The 12,081-nt window shown below is 32.0% G+C and overlaps 1 protein-coding gene across 2 annotated transcripts in view; it reads right to left on the reverse strand.

The window, feature by feature from the left end:
• The window catches only part of PCLO (piccolo presynaptic cytomatrix protein), a 348,144-nt gene that overhangs the window by 135,372 nt on the left and 200,691 nt on the right, over window positions 1-12,081 (reverse strand). The window lies entirely within an intron of this gene.

The raw sequence follows: 12,081 nt of genomic DNA on the forward strand, positions 1-12,081 counted from the left end.
GTATATAGCTTGTGAACTGTCAGCTATTTTCATTTGGTTAATCTGTCATAAACTTGTTCTCTAAGAATCAAAGGGCTGTAGAATGGTACAATTTTAGGATATCAAAAGACATAAGAGATCATTTTGAATATTTATAGTTAAAATAAACTGATGTACTCAAAGTTACTCAAGTATTCAGCAGCATATTTACAACTAGATCTCAGGACTTCTGCCTTTCAGCTGCATGTTCTTTACAAGAAGTTTTCTTTTCTTTTCTTTTCTTTTCTTTTCTTTTCTTATAATCCAAAGACATTAATTCTCTACTCTTCCTCCAGTCACCATATACTGAAGGCAGAAAAATAATAGAAAAAATATGAGTCTATAAATTTTGGAGCTGATAATTATACCTTATTTATTAGGTCCCATTTTTCCAAAACTCTGTGCTTTCATTGCCTTTTTTATTATTTCTAAATTCATTTCCTTTGCGGTTTTTATCTACTTTGTTATCCTTTTTCTGCTTCCTTCATGCATGCCTCCCCCCAGTGGTTTTCTTAATAGATATTATAATATGAAACAACGTCCTAAAGATTTATTGATGTTAATGTGTATTTCCAAAATCTAAAATATTTGGATGGAAATGAATAAATGTCTTGAGTCTGTGAAATAGGGTACAGTGATTTTGAAATTGTAGTTTGTTTCTCTTCACAAAGAAATCTCAAGGAATATGGGGAATTGGAGCCTTCAAGGCAGCTGTTTGGCATGTTATTTATTCTCACTCACCCTCAATTATTTTCATTTTATATGATGCTTACAATTAAGTCATAGAGTTTTTATAAAGATCAAATGAAACGATTGTGTAAAATACTTGGTACATGTTGCAGGCACCCATTAAATATTAGTTCTTTCAAAAATCTTATTGCTATAGAAAATTATGTTTTTGATAAACCTGCATTTCAAATAAAAAAAAAATGCTCGTAAAAAAGTATGCATCCCATACTTTTAATATCAACTGACTGTAATTAAATAGTAATAAAATAAAAATTGATATCTTATAACTTTCTTAATTAAAAATTTTCCAAAATACTAACAGAGAAAATACTGCCCAGAGAAAGCACTCTATATATTTGGTCAAAGTCCTTGTGCCTAAAGTGACCAAAGCACAGAGTATTTGTTTTCAATAAAATTATCTGACAGAAAATTCCATATCATAACAAAGATGAATTCTTAAAATTTCAACTTCTAGCTTCTGTTGCCACGAAATCAAAGGGATTATGTCTTTAGAGAGAAAGTAGTACTGTTTTCAAGCTGAAACAGTTGCCAGTAAAACTAGTCTCTTAATCACAGGTTAATCAAGGAGGTGATACTATCAGAAGAGTGTTATAAAAGTATATTATTGTCAAATGTAAAGATATTCTAATTCCTCCTAAGTGACAACAGGTACATTCCTACAGAGGAACCCTTTATAACATAACATCCTATTAGGAGACCCCAAGTAAGTGTGCAGACCTTGTTATAGTGAAAGCGTTCTTATTAAGCATTCAAAATATATATTTTCGAATGTGCATTGGTTATGAGAAATATTTTTGAGAAATAATATGAGAAATTATTTTGATAAAAAGAAAAGCAAAATCAAGCAAAACAACCAAACTTATTTGATTTCTAGGCAGTAGAATTCCATGGAAGTATATGTTAGAAATCAATTTTATCCACCTGGCAAATCAAGATATCCTTTAATCAAGTCCATTTATTCACTCATTCTTCCAAAAACGGTATTGCTGGAGACCATGTGCTGGGCACTGGCATAAAAATGATTATTAACAACTATTATATTACTAGGCTGCTATCTTTTGGCATCTTGCAATATAAAAAACATCTTTAAAATTGCATGAACACTTCTAGAAATATAAGAGTATATTTTGCCTTCAATATAGATAAACAATCACTTTTAACATATTTTAATGGAGGACTGCTAGATTCTTATAGTAGCTCAAATATCCAGACTCTTGACTTAGGAAAAGGGATTGGGACACATTCTCCATGTACTGGATTAGTAAGGGTGAGCATTGTAGACTATGATAACAAAGATGCATCAAAGAGAGAAGAATACCAAATAAAAATTTTGCCTGAATCACTTCTTCTCCTATGACTGGCTTTGCATCATGGTGCAGTATTTATAGCTAGATTATTTAGATATGACACCTAAGAGCATATAACAAGTACAGTGATTGATTAATGTTTGTTCATCTTTTTATTACTTAAACACAAGAAGTAAGAGTTTACCTTGTACATAGGTACAATATATAACTATTTGTAATGTGCAATTTGAAAAGAACTTTCAGCTTCTTCAGGACTTGAATTTATCATCATTATTAAGTTCTTTTGACTATGACAATGTTGTCAGAGGTTACTTTTAAGTTTGTGGTAGTGATAAAACATTAGAATACCAGCAACCATCTCCTCTTTATCCCCTTCTGGATAGAAGCAATAAGATCTAGTGTTTGGTAACACAATAGGTTGACTGTGGTTAACAATAATTTATCATATATTTCAAAATAACTAAAGAGTGGAATTGGAATCTCCTAACAATGAAATGATAAATGCTTGAGGTGGTGGATATCCCAATTACCCTAATTTGATCATTACACATTGTATGCTTGTATCAAAATATCACATGTATTCCATAAATATGTATAATGATTATGCATTCATAATAATTAAAAATACAAAAAACATTACAATAAAATACAAGTTACAAAAGGGAAGTTTTATTGGGGATGAAAATGGAGGATTATCCTGACAACAGCAGAGGTCATAAACACAAAAGCCTACAGGTGCCAGAAGGCAATGTGGGTGAAGAGCTTAGTATGAGATTAAGAAAATGGAGGTGGACATGTTGAGCCGAGTTTAAGTCCCATCTGTCAAGGCTGGCTCCAGAAGATTATTGTCGTGAAGAAACAGAGGCCCCGTATTGTGAGATCTTGTATTTTGTTGAAACGTAGAAAGATCCAGATTTTAAATTTTGGTCTCTATTTTAAATGGCTTCAAAACTTTGTTGAGGCCAAAAAAAAAAAACAAAAACAAAAACAAAAAAAAAACAAAGGTTTTGGGCTGCATTGACAGTTTGAAATTTCTTTTCTAAAAAAGAGTTTTCTAGCATATATGGGGTGCCCACTAAAAAGCCACTAGAGAGTCACACATAGTGTGAATGGCTACTTGAGAGAAGCAAAATGTCAATAGGTTTTAAACAATGAAGGAGGATGTGGGAAGAATACAAGAGCCCTCAGACAAACCTCAATTCTGTATTAGGCTTTGTCATATTCTTTGGTTAAATCTTAAATATGAGCATTTATGCCTTTTTCTCCAAAGCATACCATTTTCTTTTCTATTGTCTCTAAAATACATAGCTATTCAATTCACTTAGATATTTATTAAATGCCTTCTCTGTTCTAAGCACTTTCCTAGGCACATTTATACATGGAAGACCCAAACTGTAAAACTATCAAAAACCCATAGATTTAAATTTAAGTGTGTGCATGGGTAGAGTGTACGTTGTTTTAGGATTGATTAATATCGCTTAAAAGGACAGACAAAAATATATGGAGAATTTGAACTGATTTCTTGCCAATTTATATAATTTAAAAAGAACTTTCAAGACCATAAAAAAATTCTAAACTGTGTATTTAATTCTAATTAAATCAATATAAAAGTTCAGAACTCCAAAACAGAGAAAAACAATATAATTTACTTAGAAAACATCAACAGTTGTATAAAAGAAAGTTTATCATGATTTAAGGTGATGCAGCAAGAAGGCATGATTAGAGGTGACAAATACAACAGTCTAGAAAAAAACTTGGTGTTTAATAAGGTTTTCTTTCCTTATTGACCACATTGGTAAAAGTTGTTTTCAAATAGATCTACTGACCTTAAGCTGAAAAAAATATTGTACTAAATATACTGGATATATAAATTTAAAATATTTTAAAATAATTGTGCAAATAGCAGACAAAAAGAAAGGAACAAAAAATCCTAACAACAGAATGGAAGAATAAGGGGACTGGAGAAATAGTTAATTACAGATTGCAATATGAAAGAGGTAAGTAGGAGGTAATTGGAATAACAAGCAAATATCCTTCAGGATAAGTTTTGCTGTCCAAACTTATTTTAAAGAACATTTTTCTCAGGGGTTTTCAGATATATCATGCAATGTATACCATTTACATATGGCAAAGGAAAGGAATTTTTGCTTGTTCTGTGATGTTAGGAATAGAAGTAAAGATAATATCTGATAAGGTATATGGACACACTATCCTAAGTACTCTAAATACATGTATATGCATTATCTCATTGTCAAAATACTCTAAACTCAATCTAAGGGTGAGAAAAACATATCTTTCCCTCCCAAAAAGATGAATGAGCTAAAAATACATAGGGACTATTGTTTAAAGTCATAGGTGCTTGACCCAAATTATTTATCAATTATTATATATTATAAATATGGCAAAATTCAATTTATTTATTCAAATAGTTGCTAAGTATAATTCTAAAATACATTGTTCTAGATGCTTAAGGAACAGAGCTAAGAGGTGTGAGATGGAACAAACCTACATCTTGCCCACAAAGAACTCATAAATTGGGAAATTTTTTTGGAAATTATTGTATAAAGAGACTACCTCAGTCTTTTGCTAAGTCATTCTTGGTGTCAATATCAAAGACATACTTCCAAACCACTCTACTGCTAGAGTGACTTAGGAATGTATTTTTTTATTTTATAAATATAGAAAGCTATATTTGCTTGTCAGAAATAATTATTTATCATGATAATATCTTGGATTTTAGGTTTGTTCTTTCAGTTAAGCAGGGAAGATCTGTATGAAGGCCCTTTAATTTTAGATGATGGAGATGTGCATTCTTTTTCAAACCATGTAATTCCATAAAAATGTATTAATAAACAAGATATTTTGATATATAACCTCTTGAAAGGTCAACCATATAACATGGCACAAGATGAGTTAGAAGAGTAGAGAGTATTGGGACCCAGATAAAAAGAGTTTACTTTTAGCTTGGGGAAGGAAAGATGTACTAAGATATAACAGGAAGCCTTGGTCTTAAAGAATGGATGGGCTTTAAACAGGAGAATATTTTCTAAGTGGAAGGAACAGTATGAAATGTAAATTTCCAAAGAAATACAAAGATAATCTGGTTTAATTTGGGGATAGTGATGCATATACCTGGGAGATGAAAATAATAATACATCCAGAGAATGTTCTAAACAGAGGAAAAATGAGAGAGCAAATAAAATGTATAGAAAAAAATCAAAACAAAACTTTGAAAGCTGTATCTATATTAAAATCTCAATTCATTCATTTTCTTCTTTTACAGATGGAAAAGGCAACCCTGGTTATTACAGACTGGTCAAATTAACTCCAAACCATATGAAATACCAGGGCAAACCATCAAACTGTAAATGTGCAATCACTGGCAATGACTTGCAATGCAGTGTCCTGGGTAGCAATCAGTGTGGCTTTGTCAAAGAGAAAATTGTGACAGCCCAATTTAATTTCCTTCAATGATAATGTGGCAGTCCACATAGATAACAGAGAAGCAACAGATACAATCTAGCAGTGCTTCAGCAGAACATTTAATGTTTTTCCATGATAGTCACCAACACAGTTTTGGCTATAAGAATGGAAAATGGTAATATAATTTGTCAGGGAACAACATCCAGAGCACGGCTATTCATGGTCTAGCATCAATGCAGGTAATTAATCAATGTTTCTCATCCTTGACACTAATGACATTTTGGACCAGATGATTCTATGTTGTGGGGGCTATTCAGTGCACTGAAGGATGTTTAGCTGCACCTCTGATCTCTACCCACCAGATCCTATCAGCATACCATGTTGATCAAAAATGTCACTATGCATTGCCAAATGTCTCCTGGGGGGAAAATAGTCCCCAGTTAAAAGCCACTGATGTGGGGGATATTCTAGATGAAGTCTTCAGGAAGGGATCTTTGATCTATTGTTATTTACTGTATCTATGGACAAAGAGAATACTGCTATTTGTATATCATAGTGCCTTACTTAGTCTGAATGGGGAAAGCCAGACTTCGTAAAGTAACTAGAAATTAATGCCTTAAAAAGAGAACTGGGTGAGATAAAGAGTAAAATAAAAAGATGCATTCTAGGATATGGTAATGATCTGAGAAAATTAATGAGGCTAGGAATGTACCCAATTATTTTGCCTTGTTATAAAATTTTATGATGCTAAAATGAATCTCTTTATTATAGAGCAAACTTCTTACCTGTTAGATTAATATGAACTAATATGCAAAAGTATTCAACCAGGTTTTTTATAATATAGTTTTATTAGAGAACAGGGAGGAAAAAAACTAGTTTTCTACAATTATGAGAATGAGCCCACCTAGTGAAGAAGATTAATCTTACTAGCCTAACCTCATAAAAACCTGGAGAAATTTTCCATAACTGCAATAACTATAGAAAACTTAGAATGTAAGAACGGTCAGTCTGGCTGAAAAACTATGTAAATGCTGGCACTTTGTTAAAAGTTGCTTGTTATTCTAAGTCTGTTATAATGATGAATGAGACAAGGTCTGCACCCTTTAATTGTGCAATAAAATACACAGAATTTGAAGGTAGAAATTGCTTTCAGGATCACTTGCCCCACCCTATTTGAACTTTCCTGATCTAGGAACTGCATTCACACTGAATACAATAATAAGACTTTTAAAAAAAATCTTGGTAAGAAGAATAATACTCATACATACTATATACACACTATTCTATTCTGTGACTTTATTTTCTTTTGCTTCTGTTCCTGGCCATTCATTCTTAGGGTATAAAGATCGTCTAAAAAGAGCTCTGCCTTTTAAACATTAGGAAGGGAGGTGAAATATGCAGTTTTTTTCCCCTCTACACAAGATATTAATAGTTCTTTAAAATATATAAACATGGGTCAGCATATTCCATTAACTTTGGGAATTTAGGGTGGAAGAGAATAATGAAGCTCAAGGCAAGCATAAGGCTGAAAATAAGAAAACATGCCTTTACGTATCCTTCCATTTAAATTGACTGGAAGCAGAGTTTCGCTCTGCTAAATGTTAATGAAAACATCAATACATCTTTAGGGGGTTCCCCCCTGTACCCAAACAGCAGCAGTTTCCAGTTTTCAGACAAAATAGCAGATGGATATAGAAATATTTAGCAGTCTATCCCATGCACTGTGCCATTAATAATGTGTTACCAAAATAATCCATTATTTACCACTATCCCTCTATCCTCTACTCCCACCTCCATGGAGATAAAACATACATGTTCAATGAAAAGGCTCAAGAATTTCTATTGCTTTAAGACATAGAAGAAATGTAAAGGGTAACAGAGGAGCGATCTGTGGAAAAGTAAATTCTAAATGATACCACTCATGAAAAAATACTTTCAATACTGATAAAACATTTAAAATCCATTATACATTGTGATAGGGCATGATGTCTTGCATACATAAAATAAAGCCATCAAATTTTTTTAACTAGAGTATTGTGGAATAGTTTAATAACTGTTTCCATGGATCAAAACAGTAGGTAAGCAGTATCATCATCACTATGAGAATATCTTTGAATTATTCAAAAATGATAGACATCTTTATCAATAAACAGTCTTGAATCTCAACTGCAATGGAAGAGAATTTGCCATTTGTGAATGCAATTTAAATTGGTTTTAAAAAGTAGCTTAGTTGTAAGATTCTAGTGCTAAGAAAAATGTGATAAACTAAATTATAGGACCCTATTAATAAGAGAATAAAAACAAAGTAATAGAATGCACTTAAAAGTAGCACACTTACAAGTTATTTCTCAAAACATAGTAGTAAAAACAAAATATTCTCCAATTATTATTGTGAAAATAGCACTCAATGTTTCATCAGACATCTTTAAGCTTTTCCTTAATGCACCTCTTGTCCCAGTTTGTTTTGTTTTCTTGCTGAAAGTCATTGCTCTTGGGCTGAGCAGTCAAGCAGAAAACTAGTTTCTACCTCACTGGACAGAAGCATTAGAGACGCCAGTCTGTGTGACATTTATTGCCTTATATTTTCTGGAAAGTCCCAAAGAGATTAATTTCTTTTCTTTCCTAAAATCTGTATGAAGTATTTTAGAAAGCCCTCTTAGAAGTTTTTTAAGGTGAACATTTTTGATGTATGTGTGTATGTGTCTGTATTTCTCCCTCCTTTCCTCTCTTCCTTTCTTCCTATTAAATCAGATGGCTATACTACAACATATGGACAAAGTATATTCTGTTCATATGATTCTTGGATATAGTTCACTACATGGCCACAATATGTAGGATTCTGTTTTCCTTTTTTTCCTGAGTGGAAACTGCTTTATTCAGCTGTCACAGACATATATAGAGTTTAAGAAGAATATTCATATTCTATGACAAATCCCTTCAAAGAAGTGTTTCACTAAGAATGCTTGAGTGAAAGATGAATTCTTCCTCAAACTCAGTATTGTTAAATGGCCTGATCTGGTACCGTAAGAAAATTAGGACCAAATGTACTCTGACTTTGAGGTTTTCATCTATCATTTTTAATATTTATATCATAAATATAGGTATGAAGCAGTTATCACACATATGATCCTGGCTAATTCTTTCTCTTCCATGAGATAGCCACTATTCTTTTTATCAATCTGTTAATTATCACTCTGTCACTAAGAGGTGCTTGCTTTTTTCTACAGCAATCTAGGTATGCACTCCTGCTTTTAAATTTTAGGTCTTTCTCTGCCTAGATTCTTATTTCATAATTGGAAAATGAAAACAGCTGTCTAGAATATGTCCTTACTCTAAGCCATCTCTGAGTTACTACAATCGGCATGTCAATCCTTTCCTTATTTTTCCAAATTTCTCTACTGATGATTATATGGCATCCAAATAGTTTTGCCAGGATTTCAAGGATCTGGTAAAAACTCACCTACCCACCTTGTTTATTCTTTCTCTTCATCCTGGTCTTTTAAACTGCACAATTTACCAAAATTGCTTGCAATCTCCCTACTTCTTTCCTGCGCTTCCTCTTTATACATACCAACTAATATCTCTTTAGCATGTATTTTATATTAATGGCTTTCCTTTATATAAATATATTTTTTCAAAATATTTAATTGTAAGTATCTTATACCTGTCTTCAAGTGCATGCTATATTTTTAACTAGAATATACAAAGTTTCACAAAATAAAGATTAAGTATTATGGTAAACACAATGCTGTAGTTTGTTTCCTTTTAACTTTAAAAAAGGAGAGAGGTGATTTAGATTTACTTTTCAACCCTAAAAAAATCATTAATTAAATTTGAGTCTCACTCAATTAAAATTTGTTTACTCATTTATCTATTAATATTTGTATGAAAACAGTCCTTATATGCGTGGGCTATTTATTTCAATTAGCATAGTATTTATTTGTGGGTGGGTAGAGGAGAGCCATGCTGACCAATCTTTTTTTAGAGACAAAATTTGTAATTTAGAATGCCATTATTGAATAATATATACAGGTTTCCAATATTTTTAAATCAGTGTCACTTAGTATTGCGATTAGCATAGACATGTTTGCTATATTTACCTTAAGTAAATGTTTAAACAAAAGAATATTTGCCAACTAAAGTCACTGCTAAATAGAAACACACTTCTAAAAGTGTTCATGTAACAAATAAAATGTATTGTATTTTTGTCAGTAATTTAGGTCACTTTGTAGATAATATTGTATTTATTTATATGACAGTGCCCAATTATTCTAAATTTGAGGAGTAGTAGGAAAAATACATGTAAGAAACTGCTTAGAGAAATAAAAAAAATAAAAATAATTGAAAATAGTTAAAAATGGTGTAACAAAATTAACTGGCACATGAAACAGAAATAATTTAGACATGGGCATTAAGAACAAAAGTGAGATATTTCTGAAATGGAGCCATGAGAGGCTAGCAGAAGCACAGGTGGCAGAGTCCAAATGCAATTGCTTATCCATGCCACACCCTGTACAGGTGCCACAAAGAGGCAGATTTAGATGCATCTTTTGGTTCATTATTTAAAAAGTCACTGGTGATCCTGGGAAAAGCAATTTCCACAGAACAATTACTCTAGGTTAAAGAATAAATTACAGGAGAGAAAGTAAAATCTGTTCACAGTTTGGGAATTAAAAGAGACAAGGTAGTGGTTTGGGGGTGAGTGTTCTGAGAAAGGGTATTCTTTAGGGAAGAAAGAATGAGTAAAATGTAGTCTGAGCATCAAGAGCGAAGTTGGGGGGAGTGACAGGACATACGAGAGAGAAGAGAAAGCCAATAAAGCCTTTATATAATGATATTATTTAACCAGGGATAATACATTATTTCAATAGTAATAACTAAAAGAGTAAGATTTAAAATATATCAAAGCTTATGACATTCTAAGGATTATTAAGAGCTTTGTATATAATATCTTATTAAATCTCTGACACATTTTATTAGAAAGGAACTATTAGTAATTCCAGGTTTCAAATATTTATAACTGTAGAGACATTATGTAACTTGGCCAAGCTTCTATCATTAATAAGTGGCAAAAGTAAGGCTTAACCCACATTTGTCTAATGCTAATGCTAAAGTTTAAGCACAATGTAATTTATTTAAAGCTCAAAGTTTTAAAAAATCAAAATAAACTACAGTGCAAATTTCTACATTAGTATATATGATATATAATGAACATGTGTTAAGACAATGTGTTCTTATCTGACATATTAAATCAATGCTACATTTTAAAGGTTCAGAGGAAGGAAATCTTAACTATGAGAAGAAAGTAAACGAATTATCAATATAAAATTTACTTTCAATTTTTTTGCCACACTCATCTGATAGTTTTCAAACTATCAATCCTTGTTCTCTAAACATAATGTATACTTCCTAAATTTCTAGAAGATATATTCAAAGCAATTACTATTATTTTATAAAATGAGCCAGAATCATTGTGGAGGAGTCTAACATTAAATGTATACTCTAAGTATTTGGAATTGGTGAAATCTAACTGTCCTTCTGTCCATCCATCCATCCATCCATCCATCCATCTAATATTTAGTAAATCTTAATTTGGTGCCATGTTCTGGGCTAGGCCATTGTGACATAAAGATGAATGACCCTAGTATTGTTTCTGTTTTCATGCAGCTTTCAGAGTTTAGAAAAAATAATAGAGACATTTCACAAAGAACTGTAATTTAACATGAGAAATTTCAAAACAAAAGCTTATATGAAGTTCTTAGTGTGAACGAAGGTATTTGTCTCTCAGGTGTAGCTGGGGAACATAAGGCATATAGGAAGCAGCCTGCATGATGGCTATAAATGGTAAGAGGAAAACCACAAGGTCTATAGGGAAGAGATCTTCTGGCAGCAGAACACATGAGAAAAGGAATGAAAGCACAAACACACCTATGTCCCAGGACCTACCATGCCTACTGCACAGTGCAGATGCATGTAGAGAGGGAGGGAGCAACAGCATCAGGAGGGGAGCTAGAGTGATGTATCAGACCATGCCTTGAATGCCATGCACATTTTAAACTTCATCATGTTAGCAAGAAGACTCACTGAAGATACTAACTAAGAAATGGTACAATAATATGTATTTATTAGGAAATATATTTGGCAGTATTTTATTATTACAAATAGCATGGATTTACTAAAAATTTTGACTGATACCAAATTGCCCAAGAGGTAAATGTTAGCATAACATAAAAGCACTGGATTCATTTCTACAAAAGTAGAAACTAATGTCCAATGAGGTTACAGTTGAATACACGAACTCTGATTTCTGGGCAGATAATTTCTTACCTAAAAAATTATAACCATGGTCTCTGACTTTCAGTTTAATTTGTTTCCCAAATATGCCACAGTAATACCTTTTTGGAATTATAGTTACTAGGTTATGTGCTTTTTATTGCATGATACTTAAAATCAAAGAATGTTTCAAAAATCCTTTGGCTCCTTTTACAATCACACTGATGAAGTTTCAATATTAAGATCTTAGTAATGTACTCACTTATGTAACATTTTTGTTGTGTTCCACATATGAAGACAGACACTCTAC

This window comes from Lemur catta, chromosome 11 (genome assembly GCF_020740605.2).
Source record: "Lemur catta isolate mLemCat1 chromosome 11, mLemCat1.pri, whole genome shotgun sequence".
NCBI classification, from domain to species: domain Eukaryota; kingdom Metazoa; phylum Chordata; class Mammalia; order Primates; family Lemuridae; genus Lemur; species Lemur catta.